This window comes from Eubalaena glacialis, chromosome 2, assembly GCF_028564815.1.
Source record: "Eubalaena glacialis isolate mEubGla1 chromosome 2, mEubGla1.1.hap2.+ XY, whole genome shotgun sequence".
In the NCBI taxonomy this organism is placed as follows: domain Eukaryota; kingdom Metazoa; phylum Chordata; class Mammalia; order Artiodactyla; family Balaenidae; genus Eubalaena; species Eubalaena glacialis.
In genome coordinates this window covers 163,867,741-163,889,296 of record NC_083717.1, presented here as the reverse complement: position 1 = coordinate 163,889,296, position 21,556 = coordinate 163,867,741, and the positions used below count along the sequence as shown (strand labels likewise).

Here is a 21,556-nt window from a genome sequence, read left to right as displayed (position 1 = left end):
ATGTGTAAAAACTATCCTCCCTGTAGATTCCCCTGCCACAAAATAGAGATCCATTCAAAAATACTGCGATTGTAGTCACTACCTTGAGGTCACCTGCATGTCCCACTGGAAGACAGTTTGATTTTGTTTCTTATCTTTCAAAATCATCAAAGCTAAGCTCTTAAAACGACTAGTATTAAAGTACCTTCTAGGGTTTCCCTCATTTGTTTTATTTCATGGAATGGAAACTACCATAGTAGACTTCTTCCCAAGTATATTTGTCTATACTGGTCTCTGTGTCTATATTGGACCTGTACTATACTGGACCTAGGTCTGTACTGTTTCAAAATATGGGTCCTAGACATATAACTACTTTTGTAGAGGAAAATGTTGAATTCAGTACTCTAAAACCCAACACTGCTAGAAAGAACTCAAAAGATACATCGTCTTCATCATGTATCAGTCAAATATGCCATAATTACTATAGTATACTACTATATTTCAAGTTGAAATTATTTCCTCTCTTAGATAAATGTTAATGCTTGCTTCATAAGAATCTTTATTCAGCAACATACAGAAGAGGACTTAGAGTACCAGGTATAGGCTAATAATACTCTCTTTTCCCTGTCTCACAAAGAATATATTTGTTGTTTCAGTTTCCACACTGCCCACTTAGTCCCCAGAATTTACCTTTCTAATCTGACCAGTGACTATTGGTTTCTACATTCTAAAAAATTAGCCCATTTAATGTTTTCTGTTCAGTTGAGTGTTATGCAACTGTCACGACAGTCTAATTTTAGAACATTTTCATCACCCTAAGAGAAACACCATACTCACTAGTAGCCACTTCCTGTTGTCCCCTACCCTTGTCCCATCCTAGTTAACCACTAATCTACTTCTGTCTATAGATTTAATAGAATAATACAACTTATGGTCTTTTGTGACTGACTTTGTTCACTTAGCATAATGTTTTCAAGGTTCATTCATGTAACATGTGTCAAAACCTCATTCCTTTTAATGGCTAAATAATAGTCCATCAGTTGGAATATTTATTTTTCATTGATGAACATTTAGGTTGTTTTCATTTCTTGGCTATTATGGATAATGCTGCTATGAACGTTCATGTACAGATTTTTGTATGGATGTGTTTTCATTTCTCTTGAGTAAATACCTAGTAGTAGAATTGCTGGGTCATATGGTAACTCCATGTTTAACATTTTGAGGAACTGCCAAGCTGTTTCCCAAAAACTACATCATTTTACATTCCCTCATTTTACATATGAGGCTTCTGATTTTTCCATTCTTGCCAACAGTTTTCATTGTCCACTTTTTTTTTTTTAATTAAACCCTTACTAGTGGGTGTGAAGTGGTATCTCACTGTGGTTTTGATTTGCATTTCCCTAATGACTAATGATGCAGGACATTCGTTCATACAATGGATTATTGGTTATCTGTATATCTTCTTTGGGGAAATGTCTATTCAAGTCCTTTGCCCATTTTTAAATGGGGCTGTTTTTCTTTTTATTGGGCAGAGGTTTTCTTAAACACCTGGAACCAGTAAGTTTCCCAGTCTTTGTCAAGGGGCTCTGTGTGCTTGATTGGGCATGCCTTCAGTAGTCAGGCAGGTTACAACTCCGCCTTAAGCTTTTACTTCTTGCTTGCTCAGAGCCTCAAGGTTAGCCATAGGTGAGTGTTCCGTAGGTGAGTGTTTAGGGCCTTCTCAGATCTCTCCTGAGCTTACACACTGCTCTGGGCATGTGGACAGTTCTGCTTATGTGCATGTCCTTCCAGAGTGTCAGGAATATGTTTGAGCTTTTCAGAGTCCTCTATGGACACCTTATGCCTCATATTTTCCTTTTGAGTTTTTTGGTTAGACTATTCCTTGCCCTGTTATCTACCACCTCAGGCAGTATGATGTTAAACAATGGCCTCTGAATTTTTTCAGCAAACACTTCCAGGGAGAAGTGTGTTTGCACTAGTTGAGCTCCAAGTCAGGAAAACTAAAGACAGCCTTGTGAGTGGGTCTTCCAGGGAACCACCAGACTGGTCAAATAATGAAAATTCTCAGGGAATAAGACTTTAAGGAGCTCCACCCCATTATGCCCCTTCCAGTGGTTACTGCTTTATATCATGATTTTAGACTATTGGTTTTCATGTTTACCAAGGAGCTGGGGTCGAGACGTGGGAATAGGTAGGCTAAAAATGCCACCAAGCTTTCTGCTTTAACTGAGATTCAGTCATTCTTCTTACGTAAATGTTCCCAGCATTATTGCAGGCCTTTTTTAATTTCCAAAGTTCTGAAAAGTAGATTTGACAACTTTTGCCAGTGTTCTTATTGTGTTAATGGAGAAGGTTTTGGAGATTCTTACTCTGCCATTTCACTGATGTCACTTTTTTTGTTTTTGGGGGGGCTTTGGTGAGATTTTTTCTAAATTTTCATTTGTTTATTGCTCTTTGAGGCACTTTTATGATGGTTCCTTTAAAATCTTTGTTAATGTCACTTGATAGTCTTTCCTAATTCAAGTTGCTGTTTCTTGATTCTTCTTATGACAAGTGAATTTTTATTTTATCTTGGACATACTGTATAGTATGTTAGGAAACTTTGTATTCTCTTTAGGTCTTCTACTTTAGCAGCAGTCACCATGCTTGCGTTAAGCTTGTGGGTAGAAGTTAATGTAGGTAGAGAAGACCAAACACTGTGCCCTGGGGTACTCCAAGTTCAGAGGGTTTGGGTGTACAGGCGGGACCAATACAGGAGACTAAGAAGGGTTCTCAGTGAGGTAAAAGGAGAACCAGGTTTAAGGGAAGAGAAGGAAAATGTGATCAATGGTGTCAAATTTTGCTCATGAAATAAGGTGAGAACAGAGAGTTAAACATTGCATGTAGTAACATGGATATCAGTGATGGTTGGAATGGGTCTAAGAGAAAGCGGAAAGAGCAGCAAGCATAGACAACTTGTTTGAGAAATTTTACTGCGGGTAAGAACAAAGAAATGGGATAATAACTGATGGGGAAGTAAGGTCTAGAGAAATTTGTTAATAAGATGGGAGAAATAATAGCATTTTTTATGATGAATCATGCAGTGTGGTGAGCAAGATTTTTGATGAATCACTGCCCTTCAGTGTATAAGATGATTGGGATCTAGTGCAGAAATGAAGATATTTAGCTAGGAGTGTAGATACCATGGTAATGAGTGGTCGGTAGTACAGTGCAATTTTGACACTAACTATGTAGCATTAGTGCAGACTTCATAGATTAAGTGCACAGTTCTCCATAAAACTCCCCTTATCAGACACCAGCTGAAAGCTCTGTGATATGAGGCCACCTGTGCTTCTGATCAACTGGTTACAAATTCAGTGGTTCCTAATAGCCCCTCAGGTTCAGTAATTCAGTAGAATGAATCAGAACTCAGGAAATCACTATACTTAGGATTAGTGTTTTATCATAAAGGTTATGAATTAGGAACAGCTGAAAGAAGAGACCCTTAGGGCAAGGTCTGGGGAGGGTCCCAAAGGCAGAGTTTCCCTGTTTTCTCCCCGTGGAATCAGGGTATGCCACCATCCCAGCACATTGATGTGTTCACCAACCAGGATGCTCATCCAGAGTTTTTCACTGGGATTTTATAATTGGGATTTTCATCATCTATGGTTGATTGGATCATTGGCTGTGTGACTGAACTCAATCTCCTGCCCCCCTTTCCTCCTTGGAGGTCAGGAGGTCAGGTTGCTATCACATGGCTCAAGGTCCCAACCCTCTAGTCACATGGTTGATCATCCCAGCATGACCAGCCTCTATCCTGTGACTATCTAGGGACCCACAATGAGTCATCTCATTAGCATAAACTCAGTTATGGTCCCAATAACAAAGACGCTCCTGTCACTCAGGAAATTCCAAGTGAGTAGCTCCCTCCCAAGAACCCAGGACCAAGACCAGAGAAGTTCTTTATTATGTTACATGTGGGTACTGTGATGACAGTGGTCCAGAAAAGAGATGATGGTGGCTTGGACTAGAATATTAGAAGAAGATATAGTTAGAAATTGTCAGATTCAAGAAATATTTTGACAGAACTCAGTGATGGATTAGATGTGAGATAGGAATTAGAGGAGCTAAAGATGACTCCAGAGAAGCTGGCTTGAGTAATTGGATGAAAGTATTTGACCTTAATTGGGATGTGAAAGATTGAGTAGCAGCAGATTGGGGCAGAAAGAGTGTTGGGGTAAAAAATCAAGAATTTTTTTCATGTTAATTTATATATACCTGTTAAACTTTCAAGTGGAGATGTCAAGTAGGAGGGCAGGTCTTCACTTCAGTGGGATGTGAAATGAAAATGTGCATTTGGAAGTTGTTAGGTTATAGAAGCTATTTAAATCCATGGAACTGGATGGCATCACCTAGGGACTCTGTTGGTTGTGAATAGGTAGAAAAGGTGTGAAGACTGAGCCTTTTGAGATACTCAGACATTTTGAGATGGGAAGGTGAGGAAGAATGAATAAAGGGAGGCTGAGAAGGAGTTAGGAAAATCACAGATGTGTCTTTTTGTTACCAACCGGGGTTCTTGGCCTTCCTTAATCAATAGAAATTGATAAGAGGCCAGACAAGAAATTCAGGCAAGGCTTTATTAGCAGGGGGGAGCAAAAACAGGTAACAGGTTCCCTTGCTTGATCCCTGAGGGTGGGGGCCAGCTGATTCCTTATATGGGGTGAGGGTAGGGATGTGTCCATGGGTGGGGCTAAAGGGGTGGCTTAGGTGGTCTGCCCACCCCTTTGGTGGTGTTGAGTGTAGGGTGCATGCGCAGTACCCTGCTTTTGCTCCTGACACCCTGTTTTTGCTCCCTGCTCTTCAGAAGTGGCAGTTGGGTTTTTGGTCTTTTTGTATCTTGTTGTCCATAATCTGCCCCAACTGTGCATGCTTGCAGTAATTTTTAGACCCTTATACTTTCTTTGCATTTTGTTGCTGGAGGAGAAGTTTGTCCAGGTGCAAGCACTGCAGCAAAGGGTCCCAGGTCCCAGGTCCCAGCGTGTCTCATTTTCATTGACACCAAGAGACAAAAAAGTTATTTTACTTATACAAAGAACGATTGCATATTGACATTGGAAGTATTAGCTGGTTATATATAACAGATATTTTTCCTGGTTTGTTATCTTTTGATTTTATGTCATTTTTATTTCATTTATTTGCAGGTAAGAGACCAAATTTTTATGTGGTCAGATTTACTGGGTTTTAAAATTCATAGCCTCAAGGTTTTGTCAGTATTCCAACTTCAAAATTATAGAATTTTATATTTTACAGTGTTTTTATCTGTTTGTATTACTTTAATTGGTAATATTAATATATTGATGGTAGGGATCAGACTTAATTTTTTTCCAAATTGCTAGACTTTTACAGCTTTAGGATGAGAGTAAAGCCCATTAGATTATTGGAGGAGATGCTAAAGCAGCAGTGGCAATTCATGGGCTCTTTTAAGGTGTACCACATACTGAGAAGGGTAACATATTTCATGAGATTGTTTTATCACTTGGTTAGAAAATGGAGAAAAATGCTCTCTAATTGTCCTATTTTGCAAAATCATAAAATTGAAAGAATTCTAGTCTTGAAGAAGCAAGGCCACGATTTTATTCCTGGATTTACCCATTACAATCATGGGCAAGTCATTTAGTTGGCTGTGCTTTTATTTCCTCATCTATTAAGTGTATTTTTTTTCCCTTAGCTCATGGGTCTTTTGTAAGAATCAACTAATATAATGCTTCTGATGGTGATATTTAAATCATAAGGTCAAGTACAGGTGGGGGTAATGATTTTGGTATTTGCTCATGTTTTAAAATGTTTCCCAGTGATAGTGTGTACTATGTCTACTCTGAAAAGATGAATGGTAACTCACCAGGGAAAATAATCTATAGGATTTTGTATAATCTGCCACTGTTGGTGTTCAGATAAGTAATGTATAGATAGACCTAATTCTGCCCTTCTATTTTGTTTAATTGTTTCCCTGTCTTGTTTCAGTTGCTGATTGTTGGAGGTTCTTTTGGTCTTCGTGAGTTTTCACAAATCCGTTATGATGCTGCGAAGATTAAAGTAAGAACTGTCATTGGAGTTTGACATGTGTACATGTATGTTCTGGTTTATGAGACACGAATACTCAGTAAACTAAGCTGTCTTGAGTTTTATCTTGCTTTTTAAGACTGATATATGGGGACTTCCCTGGCGGTCCAGTGGTTAAGACTCTGCGCTTCCAACGCAGGGGGCACGGGTTCGATCTCTGGTTGGGGAACTAAGATCCCACATGCTGCATGGGGAGGCCAAAAAATAAAATAAATAAAATAAAAATAATAAAAACAGCTGTTAAAAAAAAAAGATTGATATATGATCTTTGGGCTCTTTTAAAAAAATTTTTTATACAATTTTTAAAGGTTACTTTCCATTTACAGTAATTACAAAATATTGGCCATATTCCCCATGTCGTACATTATATCCTTGAGCCTGTTTTACACCCAACAGTTTGTACTTCCCACGCCCTCACCCCTATTGCCCCTCCCCTCTCCCCACTGGTAACCACTAGTTTGTTTTCTATATTTGTGAGTCTGCTTCTTTTTTCGTTGTATTCACTAGTTCGTTGTATTTTTTAGAATCCACATATACGTGATATCATACAGTATTTGTCTTTCTCTGTCTGATTTATTTCACTTAGCATAATGCCCTCCAAGTCCATCCATGTTGCTGCAAATGGCAAAATTTCATTCTTTTTTTATGGCTAAGTAAGATTACATTATATATATATATACATGTGTGTATATATATATATATATATATATATATACACACACACACACCGCACATCTTCTTTACCCATTCATTTGTTGATGGACAGTTAGGTTGCTCCCATATCTTGGCAATTTTTTCAATAAATACTACAGTACTACACGATCTGCAGTTGGTTGAATCCACGGATGCAGAACTTGCAGATATGGCAGGCCAACTGTTATTTATTGAGGAAAATCCTTGTATAAGTGGACCCTCGAAGTTCAAACTCGTGTTGTTCAAGGGTCAGCTGTATTTCATTAGCAGACCTCAGTAATGTTGGTAGGAAATTAGAGTATTAAAGGCCTATTCATTTTTTTCAGTTAATTTTATGGTTTAAGAGAAATACCAATGCTAGCTAGTCTTAAAGACAGTAGATATTAGAATAAATAGTAAATTTAAAAGGAATATATAGTTTCTATGAGGGAATAGAGCAATTATGAAATGAGTTTTAAAGTTTCTGTTAGCATCCCAATTATTGTATTAAGGAATTTTTTCCCTTTTCCTTTAAGATGCAAGTTATAATAACCTGACTTTTGGAATAGGGATGTCGTGCACATATTTGAAAAATAATTGCATATTTGTCATGTGTTTATCATGTGTTAGATCCTACAGATAAAGATTCAAGAAACTGGTTCTTATAAAGCTTATAGCATCATCATCAAGGCTGGGAGACATCTAATATAAAAATGTATCCAAACATACAATATAACAATGCCCAGTGAAATGCTATATTGGAACTCTGTGTAAAACATTACTAGAACTTCAAGGAGAGGCATACGGTTTAGACTTGGGAAAGGGGTATCAGAGAAGGTCTGCTAGAGGTATCAACCTTTGAATTAAGGTTAAGAATGAGTAAGAGTTAGCTAAATGATGGAAATGATTAGTATTATATAACATAGAGTGGCTAACATAGAGGGGAGATTGGGGGAGCAAGATAGGAGGGAAGAGATTGTTTCAAGTGGAGATGGACAGGCCTGTTAAGACACTTTGGCAGTAGTATAGATGAACAATAATGGAATCTGAAATGAAACATTTGCAATGAAGATAGAAATGAATGGGTTCCAGAAAAATTTTTAGCAGCAATTTGATAGTGACATATAATATTAAAATCTGAATAAATATCAGATGACTTGAGGCTTTGCTTTTGAGGACTGGGTAAATTTTCGTAGCAAGAGAGAGTGAGGGAGATTGCAGTAACAGAAGAGGTCTAGACGAGGGGGTCGAAGTAAAGAGAACAAAGTTGGGAGAAATGAGGTTGATTGAAGTTAAGAGGATGAGATTGGTCAAGGTCTATGGAAGGAGGCTGAGAGGACAAAGTTGAGGTGAGAAGGATCAGAGAACAAGACCTACTGAGATTGAGATGTCCAGGTTGGTTGCTGTTGAGAAGTCAGACTCAGGTGAAGTCAAGAGTCAGTGTTTAGGTGAGGTTGAGTTCAAATAAGGTTGAGAGGGTAAGGTGGATTAAATTTGAGAGGAATTGAGAAGGTAAGATTGGTTGAGGTTGACAGTTGTTACAAGGGTTGAGAGGTTGAGATTAAGGAGGAGTCAAGGGAAAGATTGCTGAGGTCAAGGGCTGGGGGTCAAGACTGTGGCTGAGAGGACAAATTCAGTTAAGAAAGATCAAGAGAGGATAAAGGATAAGTACAGCTGAGAAGTTTTGAGGAGGGTGGAAAAAGACGGTATTGATTCAGAGTGACCAGCCATTTTAGGTTGCCTGGAACTGTCCTGATTTTAGGACTGAAAATCCAGTGTCCCAGGACGTAAAAATTCCTGCTTTTCAGTCGTGGGTATGGAAGGTTGAAAGGAAAGTACAGAACCCATGAGGTGGGCTTAAAACAAATAAGCTGAAAGCAATAGCTTTCAATTTCTAGTGTGAAATAGATATGACATAGCTAATCTGCCTTCATTACGGCTGTTGCTCTTTTTTTCTCCTGACTCCTAATGCTAACAACTGTGGATCCACAGTAATAGATTATCGGCTTTTGCATCACTCCAAGTAATATGATTTAAGTGTACAATTAAGTGCATTGTAATCCTGAGCATTAACAGTCTTTTTTTTTAAACCTTTGCTTGACTGTTGTAGTTTGTAAAGAAATAGTGCTTGTTTAATTTTTAACATTGTAAATATCATGACCATGTTTTTTAGGATTCAGATAATGAAAATGAGAATAATTATAGTACCAAGCACCAGTCTGTTCTCTATATCTATGAGCTTGGTTTTTTTTGTTTGTTTGTGTGTTTTTTTAGATTCCAAATACAAGTGAGATCATTACTGACTGTATTCCCCACACTGTATGTTTCATACTCATAACTCATTTATTTTGTAACTGGTAGTTTGTACCTCTTAATTTTCTTACCCATTTCTCTCCTCCTCCTTCCCCCCTTCCCTATGGCAACTACTTGTTTGTTCTCTGTATGTATGACTCTGTTTCTGTTTTGTTATGTTTGTTCATTTGTTTTGTTTTTCAGGTTTCACATGTAAGTGAAATCAAACAGTATTTGTGTTTCTTTGCCTGACTTATTTCACTTAGCATAATCCTGTTGTCAAAATGGGGAGGTCCATCCCTGTTGTCAAAAATGGCAAGATTTCATTTTTTTTATGGCTGAATAATATTCCATTGTATATACACATCACAGTTTCTTTATCCATTACCCATCGATGGACACTTAGGTTGTTTCCATGTCTTGGCTACTGTGAATAATGCTGTGGTGAACATGGGGTGCAGATACCTCTTCAAGACAGTGATTTCATTTCCTTCAGATAAATACCCAGAGGTGAAATTCCTGGGCCATATGGTAACTCTATTTTCCATTTTTTGCAGGAATCTCCATAGTGTTTTCCACAGTAGCTGTACCAATTTATATTCCCACCAACAGTGCACAAGGACTCCCTTTTTCCACATCCTCTCCATCAGTTGTCATTTCTTGTCCTTTTGATAATAGCCATTCTAACAAGTATGAGGTGATATCTCATTGTGGTTTTCATTTGCATTTTCCTGATGATTAGTGATGTTGAGCATCTTTTCATGTACCTGTTGGTCATCTGTATGTCTTCTTTGGAAAAATGTTCTGATCCTCTGCCCATTTTTTTAAGCAGATTTTTTTGGGGGGGGTGCTACTGAGTTGTATGAGTTTTTTATATATTTCAGATATTAACCTTTTATGAGTTATATGATTTGCACTTATTTTCTTTCATTCAGTAGGTTGCCTTATCATTGTGTTGATTGCCTTTTTGTCCCCCCAGTATTATGTATGTGAAATTCATCTCTATTTTAGCTCTAAATTCAGGGTCAGCAAGCTTTTCCTGTAAGGAGCCAGGTAGTAAGTGTTTTAGGCTTTGTGAGCTACACTCTTTCACAACTATTGAAATCTCGTGTTGTATCACAAAAGCAGCCATGGACAAAAACAAATGAGCATGGCTGTGTTCAAATAAAACTTTACTGACAAAAATGGATATTAGACTAGATTTGGTCCATGGGCCATAGTTGCTGACCCCATGATTTTTTCATTGCTGTATGGTATTCCACTAATTATACCATAATTTATTTATCCATTTTACTCTTAGACATTTGGGTGGCTTGGCAATTTTGGTTAGTGAAAATAATGTTGCTGTGAACATTCTTGTATATTTTTCTTGCTGCATGTGTACAAAAAAGGAATTGCTGGATTATCACCTTTATTTGATAATTTCCAAACTGTTTTTCAGAGTGATTGAATCAATTGTAGGGGAGAAAAAATAATTTTCCCTTTACTCTTCTACATTCTTGGCTGAGATCCTTCTGTAATAAAATACAGATTAACAAGAGAAAAACAAACAGAAGTTTAATAACATGTATACCTCTTGTATACATGGGAGATACCCAGGAAAAGTGAGTAAAACTTTCCCCACCATCACCTTAAATACTATCTGAAGACAGAAGAAGGATGTTGGAGGGGGAGGGCAGTTATGAGAGGTTACTGGGAAAAACACAGTAAAAGGGTAAGGTTGTTACACAGATTTAAGTGGGTGCCTTCTCGATTGGTAGAAGTTTGTTGTGATTTAGAATCATCCTTCTCTTCCTGGTACTAAAAGGGAGACACTTATAAATGGAGATTTCCTTTATAAATGTATGTGTCCCTCACAAAAGGATAACTTGTACTGGTTTTCAGAGCTTCTCTGTTTGCAGATGACATGATCTTGTATATATAGCATTTTAAGGCATTCACTAAAAATTATTATAACTAATAAATGAGTTCAGCACTCATATGGCTATAGGACACTTATAGGGGTGGCATTAGGATTTGGTAAGACTGTAAACCTCAAGGGCAGAGACTATTTAAGTATCCTGCCTGATCTCCTCTTCTCTCTCCTCTCTCCACCACAATACCAAAGACAATGCTTTCAGAGCTGACCTGATGTGCAAGTTCTTTTTCCTTGTAAGGTCTTGCCAAGCTCCTGGTAAGGAATGAATATACCGATTTAAGACAGTAAGCCTTTAAGAATCCATGGGAGCATTTCAATTTATAGTTGATTGGTTATGTTTTATCATTGTCTTTGAGTTCTCCACCCTAAAGAAAACTCAGCTTTCTGACACAAAGTATTAGTAATCAATGTAAAATTTACTGAAGATTTCATAAAGAAGAGAATGTTTACACTGCATACCATACAACAAGTGACAAAAATTACACTTACTAAATTTCTGGTTCCCACAGAGTCCGTCATGGGTACTGTATCCTCTTCTAACTTAGCCATTTCCCTCTATAGGGCCCAGCCTTGATGGATCCTGTCTTTTCTCTTTCTGGGTCTTCTCTTGCTCTGCCTCCCAGCTCATTCCCTTCTCCCCATCCCACTTCAAACTCATTACTCTCAAGTGCACAGCAAGTTAGCTTTTCCCCATTTCCTGCAAACCAGCACACCCATCCTCAGAAGTTCATTCTGCCACAGGGAACCAGTGAGGAATCATAGTGAGGAATGTTATATTCTATAAATTAAATACACAAGTATTATCTTGGAAAGATGATCTACTTGGTGCCTCAGTTTCCTCTTGTGGAAAATGGGAATAATAATCACAGTAGAGACATCATAGAGTTGATGGGAGCTAACTGATGTCAAGCTAATGATGCCAATAATTATGCATAGAGAAAGCTCTCTACAGATGTTAGCTATTATTAAATAGGAAGGAATTGTTAGTAACAACAAAAATTCTTATCAAAATGTCACATCAAGGATAGTATTTTAACAGCATTGCTCAGCAGTCTATTAAATTAGTAACAGTTAAACTTATGTTTCTGTATTTTTTCTCAAATCTTGTTTTGTATAATAAATGCTTTTTATATTATAATTGATTGTTGAAATAAAGGTTTAGAAGGAAAATTTTTTTTAAAAAAAGGAAAAATCTATCTAAATAATCTTTTCTCTTCTGTAGACAGCAAAGTTCAGTGGGAAAGCATGCAAACTGATAGACCTGAATTGGAATCTTGGCTCTGTCAGTTTGTCAGATTACAAACTGTGTACAAATATTATACAAATTACATAACCCACTTGAGTCTCAGTCACCTTGTCTGTGAATTGGAGTTTTGTGGTTGTTTTATGTCAGTTAACCTAAGTGAGGTATGTAAGGAACTCAGGAAAGGAAACATAGGTGATAAAAGAGTGGCTATTATTATTGACCAGTAGCGGAAAAACAGTCTGTTTACAGATGATAGATATTCTATCCTAAATCACTGCTTCTGGTAATTGTTTCTAAAATATTTCTCTGGTTTGTTTTCTGCCTTTTGACCCTTAAACAATATTTAACCGGCTGGAAGCGTCACCAAATGATAGAAGGAAGGTGGACAAAAGGTTTCTGAAATGGCATTTTCGATTTCCTCTAGACTGGGAAAGTGGAGACTAGAATTTGAGGGCAAAAGTGTTGAGAGGCATAAGTAGTCTGTGGTGTTCCCAACAGAAATCATCCTGGTGTGGGAAAGCTTTGGAGTCACTGCCATCACCACTGGAGGGTGTGCTAAGACCACAGAGCACTGAATTTGGGGGTCCACCTCTTAAGTAAAGTCCAGCTCTGGTGCAGGGTACACTCTCCAGAGGGGTCCCATAGTCATCAGTCCTGCCTTGTTCTCTCTCTCTGCATTGTCCTTTACCTCCTGTGAGACCAGGAGATTCCAGACTGGGTGAATTGCCTTGGCTACCTCAGCTACTGCATCCTCCTTGTGTAGAGCTGCCTCTCCAAAGACTGGCTGATGCCTGCAGCCCAGGAGAGCCACATATACCCTGGATTCCACAATGAAACTACAGATAAGAACGTCTTCCACATCTGGTGCTTCTAGGAGGTGCCAACCCCCTCTGTCTGAGCTGGGCTCTACTCTCTGTCTTCATCTATATCCTTCTGCCTTCACACTTCGTGCTCACCTTTCTCCTATTCCTTCTTGGCTCCCCTCCCCTTGCCAAGGTGTATTAACCACAAGAAACCAGGGCTTCTTGGCATCAGGTGCCTCTAGGAAATCATGATCAAATCTTCCTGCTGGTCCTTGAACCTGCTGCTCCGCAAGCATACTGACACACATATAGACACACGCACGCACACACAAGTGCACCAGCCAATCCCCCACGGTGGGTGCCTAGGTGGGAAGAGGCCATCTGGGGCAGCAGCCCTGGGAGTTAGCTCTGAGGCCTGCCCTCAGTATATGTTACCAGTCTGTATCGTGTCCCCAGGGGTGTGTTCACTCGTGTGCACTGGAAGGACAATGGCCTTGCAAAGAGCATTTCCCTTGACCTGGGGAATCTCTTTTGGGCAAATCAAAGTTTTCCTCAGGCACTGGGAGAACAAGATAAGAAACTCCAAACCCTACGTTGGACACTGTCTGGGAGAAGACGCCCAACTTGCAGAAATTCCAGCACTTCGCTAGCAAAGGTTCAGCACTGAGGTTCTGTAAGGCTTATTTGGTGATTTTTTTATGGGAGGGGGCCTGAGTGAGCAGACTACTTATACTGGAGTATGACACTTTTCAAACACACAGGAAAAAATCTTGACAAAACCCTTGTAAAGGTGTCTACTCCTAACCAGTTCCTTGGATTTTACAACACTGTGAAGGCCTCAAGGGCAGCCTTCGCTCCCCTACCTGCTGCCTCCCTCATCCTTCCCCATCAAAGAAGGACAAGAAGCCACCACAGTTGTCACCCTTTTCCCCTTCTTCCTTTGCTATGCTCTGTTAATTGCTCTTACCATGAACTTTCTCTGAAGTTGTACGTGAAGACCAGAGAGGCCTGTACAGATAGCCAAGCTATACCGTCCCGCGGGCTCAGGCCACTGTTTCTGATGCAGCCTCACAAAATACTATCTCCTACAGTCCACTAAAAAAAAAAAAAATCCAGGTTCTTCATCAATTTCCCCCAGCTAATAACTTCAGCTTTTCTGACAACTGGTACAGGGCCTACATTTATTAAAGTGTCAGAGAGTTAGAGAAGGTGAAAATGAGAAAGAAGCTTAAGATCACCCATCTTTGACACAGATCCTCACTGTTCAAAAAAGAGAGATGAGGCCACAGAAGAAAGGCGACGTGCCCAAGGTCACACAGCTGGTTAGTGAAAGATTCTGGACTGAAATTCAGTTACCCTGACTACCAGTTGAAGACAGTCCTGTTCACCCTCAGTTTAAAGGGTTGAGTGGGAAGCATTATGTTTTTCCCAAAGGTGATAAAGTCTGCGTGTCTCTATTTGTGAACGTAGGTGAGGAAACAAGCCTCTGAGAGCTGGTACAGTGCTTTTGGCATTTGTAACAATGCTAGGTGAGTATGTGCTAAGAATGTTTATCAAATGAATGGATGTGTGTGAACAAGGAGAAAGGTAGTGGCCATATGTACAATATTTTCTATGACTCCACAAAAACAGACAAGTCAGGGACACATAAATGTTAGGGAGTGTGTTTGTCCCCTGGGTACAAAGCCTGGGTGAGGGAGAGCGTATCTGTGTATAAGTGATGTCTGTAAGCACCAGGTGTGCAGAGTCCAGTGTGTGATCCCAGGATTAGCCTTAACCTCCTTGGCTCCATTTCATTATCTTCCTGAACATTAAGTGACTAGATTAGATCTCTAGGGATTGTCCCAGATCTGTGTCAGATCACAGACCTCAAGGAGGGAATGGATTTCATTTCACTGACATGTCTTGTGGTCTTGTGACACTGTGCTCTTTTGTGTGTGTGTGTATGTGTGGGTAGGTGGGTGTCTTGCTGGAACTTGTAATGGGAAGAAAATGAGCATTTACCTCTCAACCTCCAACCCATCTGGCTCCACTCCCAAATCCCAAGCCCCATTTTCTTCATTTCATATCCCAGTCCATATCCAGTGAAATCAAACTCCTGTGACTATTTATTCTTTTACCTGTTACGGAGAATGTACCTCTCCCCCCCGCCGCAATGGAGCTGGTTTCTTAAATTACATTTCACACTGCCATTCCCAGACCACCCACCATCACTCATGGCTATATCTGCCCCAAAGCTCCAGTGCTGCCGCATCAGGTAGACAACGAGGCATAGGGGAGGGGACTGGGAAAAGAGTACCAGCGTAGAACAGTTCTTCTCTTTTGGAGACTAGTTCCCGGCACTTGACAAGTCAGTTAGAGGAGAGGAAGTCTCTGAAGGTTTGCTGGGCAAACTGCGGCCTGCCTCCAACATCTGAGAGCAGGCTTAGCTGTGATCCCTAGCACAAGGAACTGTAATACCATGACTGGAGGGCGTCCCTGGTGCTGAGCCAAATTGTAGTTTGTTTCTCTAGAAATCAGAATTAGCCTGAGCTTAATTCCAATCTCTGTAACATAAAAATCAGATGAATTAAAAGGTTATACACCCTGACTCACCATGATTTTCATTGAATTTTTGCCGGGAATGGGCTCATTTTAAGTTCACTTTGATCTCATCCACTAATGGATATCAACTTTAAATTCAGGTTCCAGCCTCTTTGCTCAAATCAGTTTTATGGTACATAGCGATGCACAAAAGTACACCTGGGTACTAGGGATTACATTCCTGACAGGCACAATGGTTCAGTGTGAAAATAAGTTCTATGAAGAAAAAAAATGCTAGGAATGGAAATATTTCGTCTGAGGCTGGTCAGGATGAGGCCGACTTAAATACTGTCCCCAACTGTGGGAATTTTGCAAAGCAATTGCCGATCAGTTTTTGTTTATATCACCGTATGAGGTTAAGGAAGGGCACCAAATGCTTTATTGGCAGCAAAAACATTAGAGATCCTGGACTGAATAAAATGTTAGGAAGTCACCAGTCAGGCAGATCAGGGGGCTTCTACTACGGACAAATTCCAGCAGAGAAGAGATGGCAAGGATTAATTAATGTGACAACTATTTACTGAGTGACTACTATGAGCCAGGCAACATTTCAAATTTCTCCCATTTTGAATACAACAATGTTAACAACAGAAAAAGTTCCCTGCTCTCAGGGACCTGGTATTCTAGCAGCCAGATGTAGACATGATAAACATGTAAATAACTAAATTCTATGGTATGTTAGAAACTGATGAGTGTTATAGGGAAAAAAGTAAAGAAAGATGACAGAATTTGGGAATCTACAGGGGAAGGGACAGCAGGTTAAAATTTTAAATAGGGAAGATGACACTTGAATAAACATCTGAAGTAAGTAAGGAAATTGGTCATGTGCATATCTGGGTTAAGTGGATTCCAAGCAGAGGAAACAGCCAGCGCAAAGGTCCTGAATTGGGAGTGTGATTGGAGAAACATAGGAGGTAAGTAGTACTGAAGCCAAGTGATTCAGAGGGAGAGGACCAGGAGAGATGAAATGAGAGGTAAAGGGAGGAAGAAGGGACAGATCATAGGCTTTCTGGCTATTTTAAAGTCTTTGGCTTTTCTCTAAAGGTAATGGTGAGCTGTTGGAGGGTTTTGAGCAGAAAAATGACATGATCTGACTTACATACAAGTATCTCTCTGCCTGCTGGGTTGAGGCATGCATCTGATTGGAGCCAAAGCCTTCCTTCAGATGTTCTTACATTTCACATCTAAATAAAGAAACAGGCAGATGAAATGTAGAATGTGGCACATGGGCAGCAAAAGAAGTAAAATTAAAGGCAGCTAGGGAGTCAGCTATGAAGAGGATTGTTTTGAACAATCCTGTGCTAAAATTTCAGAAACATTTCCCAACGTGTATTAAGGCTTTTTGCAGTGGCTGTGCATTTTTGTGCCCTAGAGAGTGTCTTAGTCCAAGTGTGCAACTCCAAGGATGTCAAACAGGCCCCACTTGGTATAGTTCAGGCTCTTCTAATGGGCAGTATGGAATCAGAGGCCTTAAAACCTCAACTCACCTACCTGGCTCATTCCAGCTGTGTTTTTTCCAAAACAGGGAAGAAGTTGTCTTCAAACAAAGTGTGCCTCAAAGCTCCTTCACAGCACCCACTTGATCAAGGCACTGACATAGAAGACTTAATGAAATCAACTACATCATTATTCATTCAGTGAACATTTATTAAGCACTTGCCATATCCTAGGGACTTTTCTAGATGCTGGGGATTGAAACAGTAAGGCTCTCTCCTCTTTTCATGTTGCTTATATCAATGCATCTTGAAGTCACCGACTTTATACATTAAAAATAAGCAGACTATGATATGTGCCTTGTGATATATATGAGTCCAGGTTTCTGAGGAAGGATTAACTTACACCACCTGCAGAGAAGGGGTGGCTTCATGATCCTGGTTCCCTTGGAGCTGCATTTTGAAGTTGCGGAAGTTCAAGGAATACTCGAGGAATGGTGTCTCCTCCAGGATGGAGTTATGGAGTGAATAGGGGGTAGTGGCAGGAAGTCAGGTCAAAGTCATATTACAAAAAGCCTGATATTCCCTGCTAAGAAAATCAGAATGAACACTGAAGGCAAAAGCAGGAGAATCCTATCATCATTTATATCTTTTATGTAACTTTCAGCAGTGTCAAAGATAGACTTGAAAATCGTAAGTTTCTTTCTTTTCTTTTTTTCCTCCATATTTGACATTGTAGTTCTGTTGACATGGCTATTATTAGATCAGCGCAAAGGCAGGGGGGAGATCAGGAGTTTCTTCTCTGGAGACCACTTAGGGGCAGCTTTAATTGGTGGAAAGATGATGAGGGATTAAGCCAGGAATGTTTCGGGGGCAATAGAGAGGCAGGAACAGATGGAAAGATTTCAGTGATAGCATGGGAAATGTGAGTCTGTCACCTGCACTCTATACTATTATGTCATCTCAAACAGCCCTTGATAGGTGAGGTTTTCTCTCACCCTGGCAAATGGCACTCATGGGGCTGTTTCCCAAGCTACTGATGTACTCCAGGCACATGTTCATTTGCATGCCCATTAGATTGCCAGCCTCTTTAAGGCAGGGATCATCTTTTCATCTCTGTGTTCCTCTAGCCTTCTAATGACCCACAGAAAAGTGTGCTGGGTGGTTGCTGAAGGAGTGGAAACTAGACATTCATAAATGACTGAAGATTACAGGCTATCTGGCAGTAAAAGCACTAGCATTAAAGGTTCATTGACCAAGACATTGCACCAATTACCATTCAACCTAAACTCTCATAGCACTTTTTTTTTTAAAATTAATCTGGTAAACTACCCATCCCACAAATAGTTATACAGGCTGTTAATACACTACCTCCAAACCAACTTTTTTTCTTGGCTGATTTTATCTAGCAGCTATGTGCTAGGGAGTGCTTTGAGAAGAGGTTGGTCAAGACCTGGAACATGGGAGTTACCAGTTTCCCTATCAGTTTGCTGGGGAGGGCGAACTCAATATGAGCCTCTAAATCCCAATTGCAAGCCTACATTCTGGAACCAAACTGTGGTCGCTGCAATTTCAGGACAGATGTATGAGTACGTGATGACGGACTGATTGCTTTTGCCTGATAGAGGCGTATCTGAAGAGGGCCACGAACAAAGAGGCCGCCTTAAGCCCAGGAGTCTGTGATATCCTTGTTGGGAGGGACTCTGAACCTCTGGGATTCGGGAGGCCTCGCAGGGCTTGTCTGGCAGGGCGTCATGTTTGCCCATGCGGTGATGGGTGCCTTGCGCAAGAACGAGACCCTTCGCTTCAGAGTCCCCACGGTGGTGATGGAATTGAAGAGGTGACAGTAAGAGTCTGGAGGAAGAAGTGTCCAGCGGGATTCTGGAAGGGGTGGGGCCTTAGGCTTGGCCAGATGGAGACCGCAGGGTATGTGTAATGCACAAGGCCAGAAGACTGGTCCGTGGACTGGGAGTTTTTAGGCAGTCCTTCTCCAGGGTGAGAGGGTTGCTGGAGGCAACAAAATTAACATATCAGAGGCAGATTTTAACCTAAATCTGGGTGATTACAAAGCCTGCTTTCTTCTACTTACTACACCATGACTCTTCTCAGGATCACTGGGACTAAATCTAGTTACTTAATAATTGTACAATTTTCGGCATCTCCATGAGTCAGTTTCCTAGCTTGTGAAATGGGCTTAATTCGTATTTCACGCAGTTGTTGTAAGGACATATACAGTGTTTAGCACCCTGTCTGCCAAATGGTAGGGACTCCCAAAGTGGTAGCTGTGTTATCCTTTGTGTTTCTTTTCTTTTTTTTCCCCAACGGAATTCTGAGTTTTTAATGAGTCCGTTTATCCCATGCCCCACTTCTCTCAGGGGTCTAGTTCCCCCTTCACTGCTCTCAGTGTCATTCCCATAGGAAAGTCTGAGAAGCACTGAAGTAGAGCAGTACTTCTCAAAGGGTGGTCCTTGGACCTGCATCAACGGCATCTCTTGCAAACTTGTTAAAAGTGCAAATTTTAGACCGCACCTCATATCTTCTGAATCCGAATCTCTGGGGAAAGGGGCCAGGAACCAGTATTTTAACAAGACCTTCAGATGATTCTTTTTTTTTTTAATTTAATTTTTATTTTATATTATAGTTGATTTACAATGTTGTGTTAGTTTCAGGTGTACAGCACAGTGATTCAGTTATACATATACATATATCCATTCTTTTTCAGATTCTTTTCCCATATAGGTTATTACAGAATATTGAGTAGAGTTCCCTGTGCTATACAGTAGGTCCTTGTTGATTATCTATTTTATATATAGTAGTGTGTATATGTTAATCCCAAACTCCTAATTTATCCCTCACCCAACCTTTCCCCTTTGGTAACGACAGGTTTGTTTTCGAAGTCTGTAAGTCTGTTTCTGTTTTGTAAGTAAGTTCATTTGAATCATTTTTTTTTTTAGATTTCACATATAAGTGATGTCATATGATATTTGTCTTTCTCTGTCTGGCTTACTACACTCAGTATGATAATCTCTAGGTCCATCCATGTTGCTGCAGATGGCATTATTTCATTCTTTTTTATGGCTGAGTACTATTCCATTGTATATATGTATCACATCTTCTTTATCCATTCCTCTGTTGATGGACATTTAGGTTGCTTCCATGTCTTGGCTATTGTAAATAGTGCTGCAGTGAACATTGGCGTGCATGTATGTTTTCGAATTATGGTTTTCTCCAGATATATGCCCAGGACTGGGATTGCTTGATCATATGATAGTTGTATTTTTAGTTTTTTAAGGAACCTACATACTGTTCTCCATAACAGTTGTAGCAATTTACATTCCCACCCACAGTGCAGGAGGGTTCCGTTTTTTCCATACCCTCTCCAGCATTTATTGTTTGTAGACGTTTTGATGATGGTCATTCTGACTGGTGTGAGGTGATAGGAAACCATAAATAAAATGAAAAGACAACCCAGAGAATGGGAGAAAATATTTGCAAATGAAGTGACCAACAAGGGATTAATCTCCTAAATACACAAACAGTTCATGCAGCTCAATAAAAAAAGTCAAAAAATGGGCAGAAGATCTAAATAGACATTTATCCAAAAAAGATGTACAGATGACCAAAAACGCTCAACATGGCTAATTATTAGAGAGATCCAAATCAAAACTACAAGGTATCCTTTGTGTTTCTACAGCTCTTTGTACGTACCCTTCGTGTATCACTGCATATATGATATTCAATTGTGTTCTTTATGTATTTGTGTCCCATTCTACACTGAGTGTCCTGCGAATGGGGTCTTGTTCCATTGCTCAAGGGAATGCAAGTAGACAGTAGTATAACACTGGAAGGATTAGGTCTTGGAATTAGTAATACCCCAGTTGGAATCCAGATAACCTTCTTTATTTGCTGTGTGACCTTGGGCACTTTGTTTGCTTTTGCAATCCTCAGTCTTGTCCATAAACAGCATAATTTGGATAAAGGTTTGGAACACGAGGTAGGCCTTCCAATCTGAGTTAATTATACTAATGAGGCGAAGGAGAGAGCCCACTTAATTTAAAACACAAAATAGTCTGTGTTTGGGAAGGGTTATAAACCTTATCCCTGGTGGCCTGTCAAATATACTAATTGACCTGTTGGCACAGTTGGAGTCAAGCGGACAGAAAATATTGGATTCAATACTCTTGAACACAACAAAACTACTGGAATGAACTTAAGTAAATATTATACATCCTCTTTTCCTTGTAGGAATATTATGTAAAGAACAGCATATTATTATATATGTCCCATAATTACTGTAATAACTTTAAAGTGGACTGTATCCTCTGATAAATATTAGTAATCTTTATGGAACAACATACAGAAGAGGGTTTTAAAGTACCAGGTATACACTAATAATTTTCTCTTTTCCTTCTTTTATGAACCTCTTAAAAAATATATCGAATTTGCTGCTTCAGCTTCTTCCTTACCCATTCACTGGTATCATCAGTGATCCACTAGTTTCTAATCCAATACTTTCTCAACTTTATCTACC

The 21,556-nt window shown here is 39.7% G+C and overlaps 1 protein-coding gene across 5 annotated transcripts in view; it reads left to right on the top strand.

Annotated features, from left to right (window-relative positions):
- Positions 1 to 21,556, top strand: part of SYNJ2BP (synaptojanin 2 binding protein) — an 81,631-nt gene that overhangs the window by 1,236 nt on the left and 58,839 nt on the right. For all 5 annotated transcript variants that reach the window (XR_009699440.1, XR_009699439.1, XM_061180979.1 and 2 more), the window contains exon 2: positions 5,980 to 6,051. The gene's annotated coding sequence lies outside the window, so the exon portion shown is untranslated. The remainder of the gene's footprint in view (positions 1 to 5,979; positions 6,052 to 21,556) is intronic.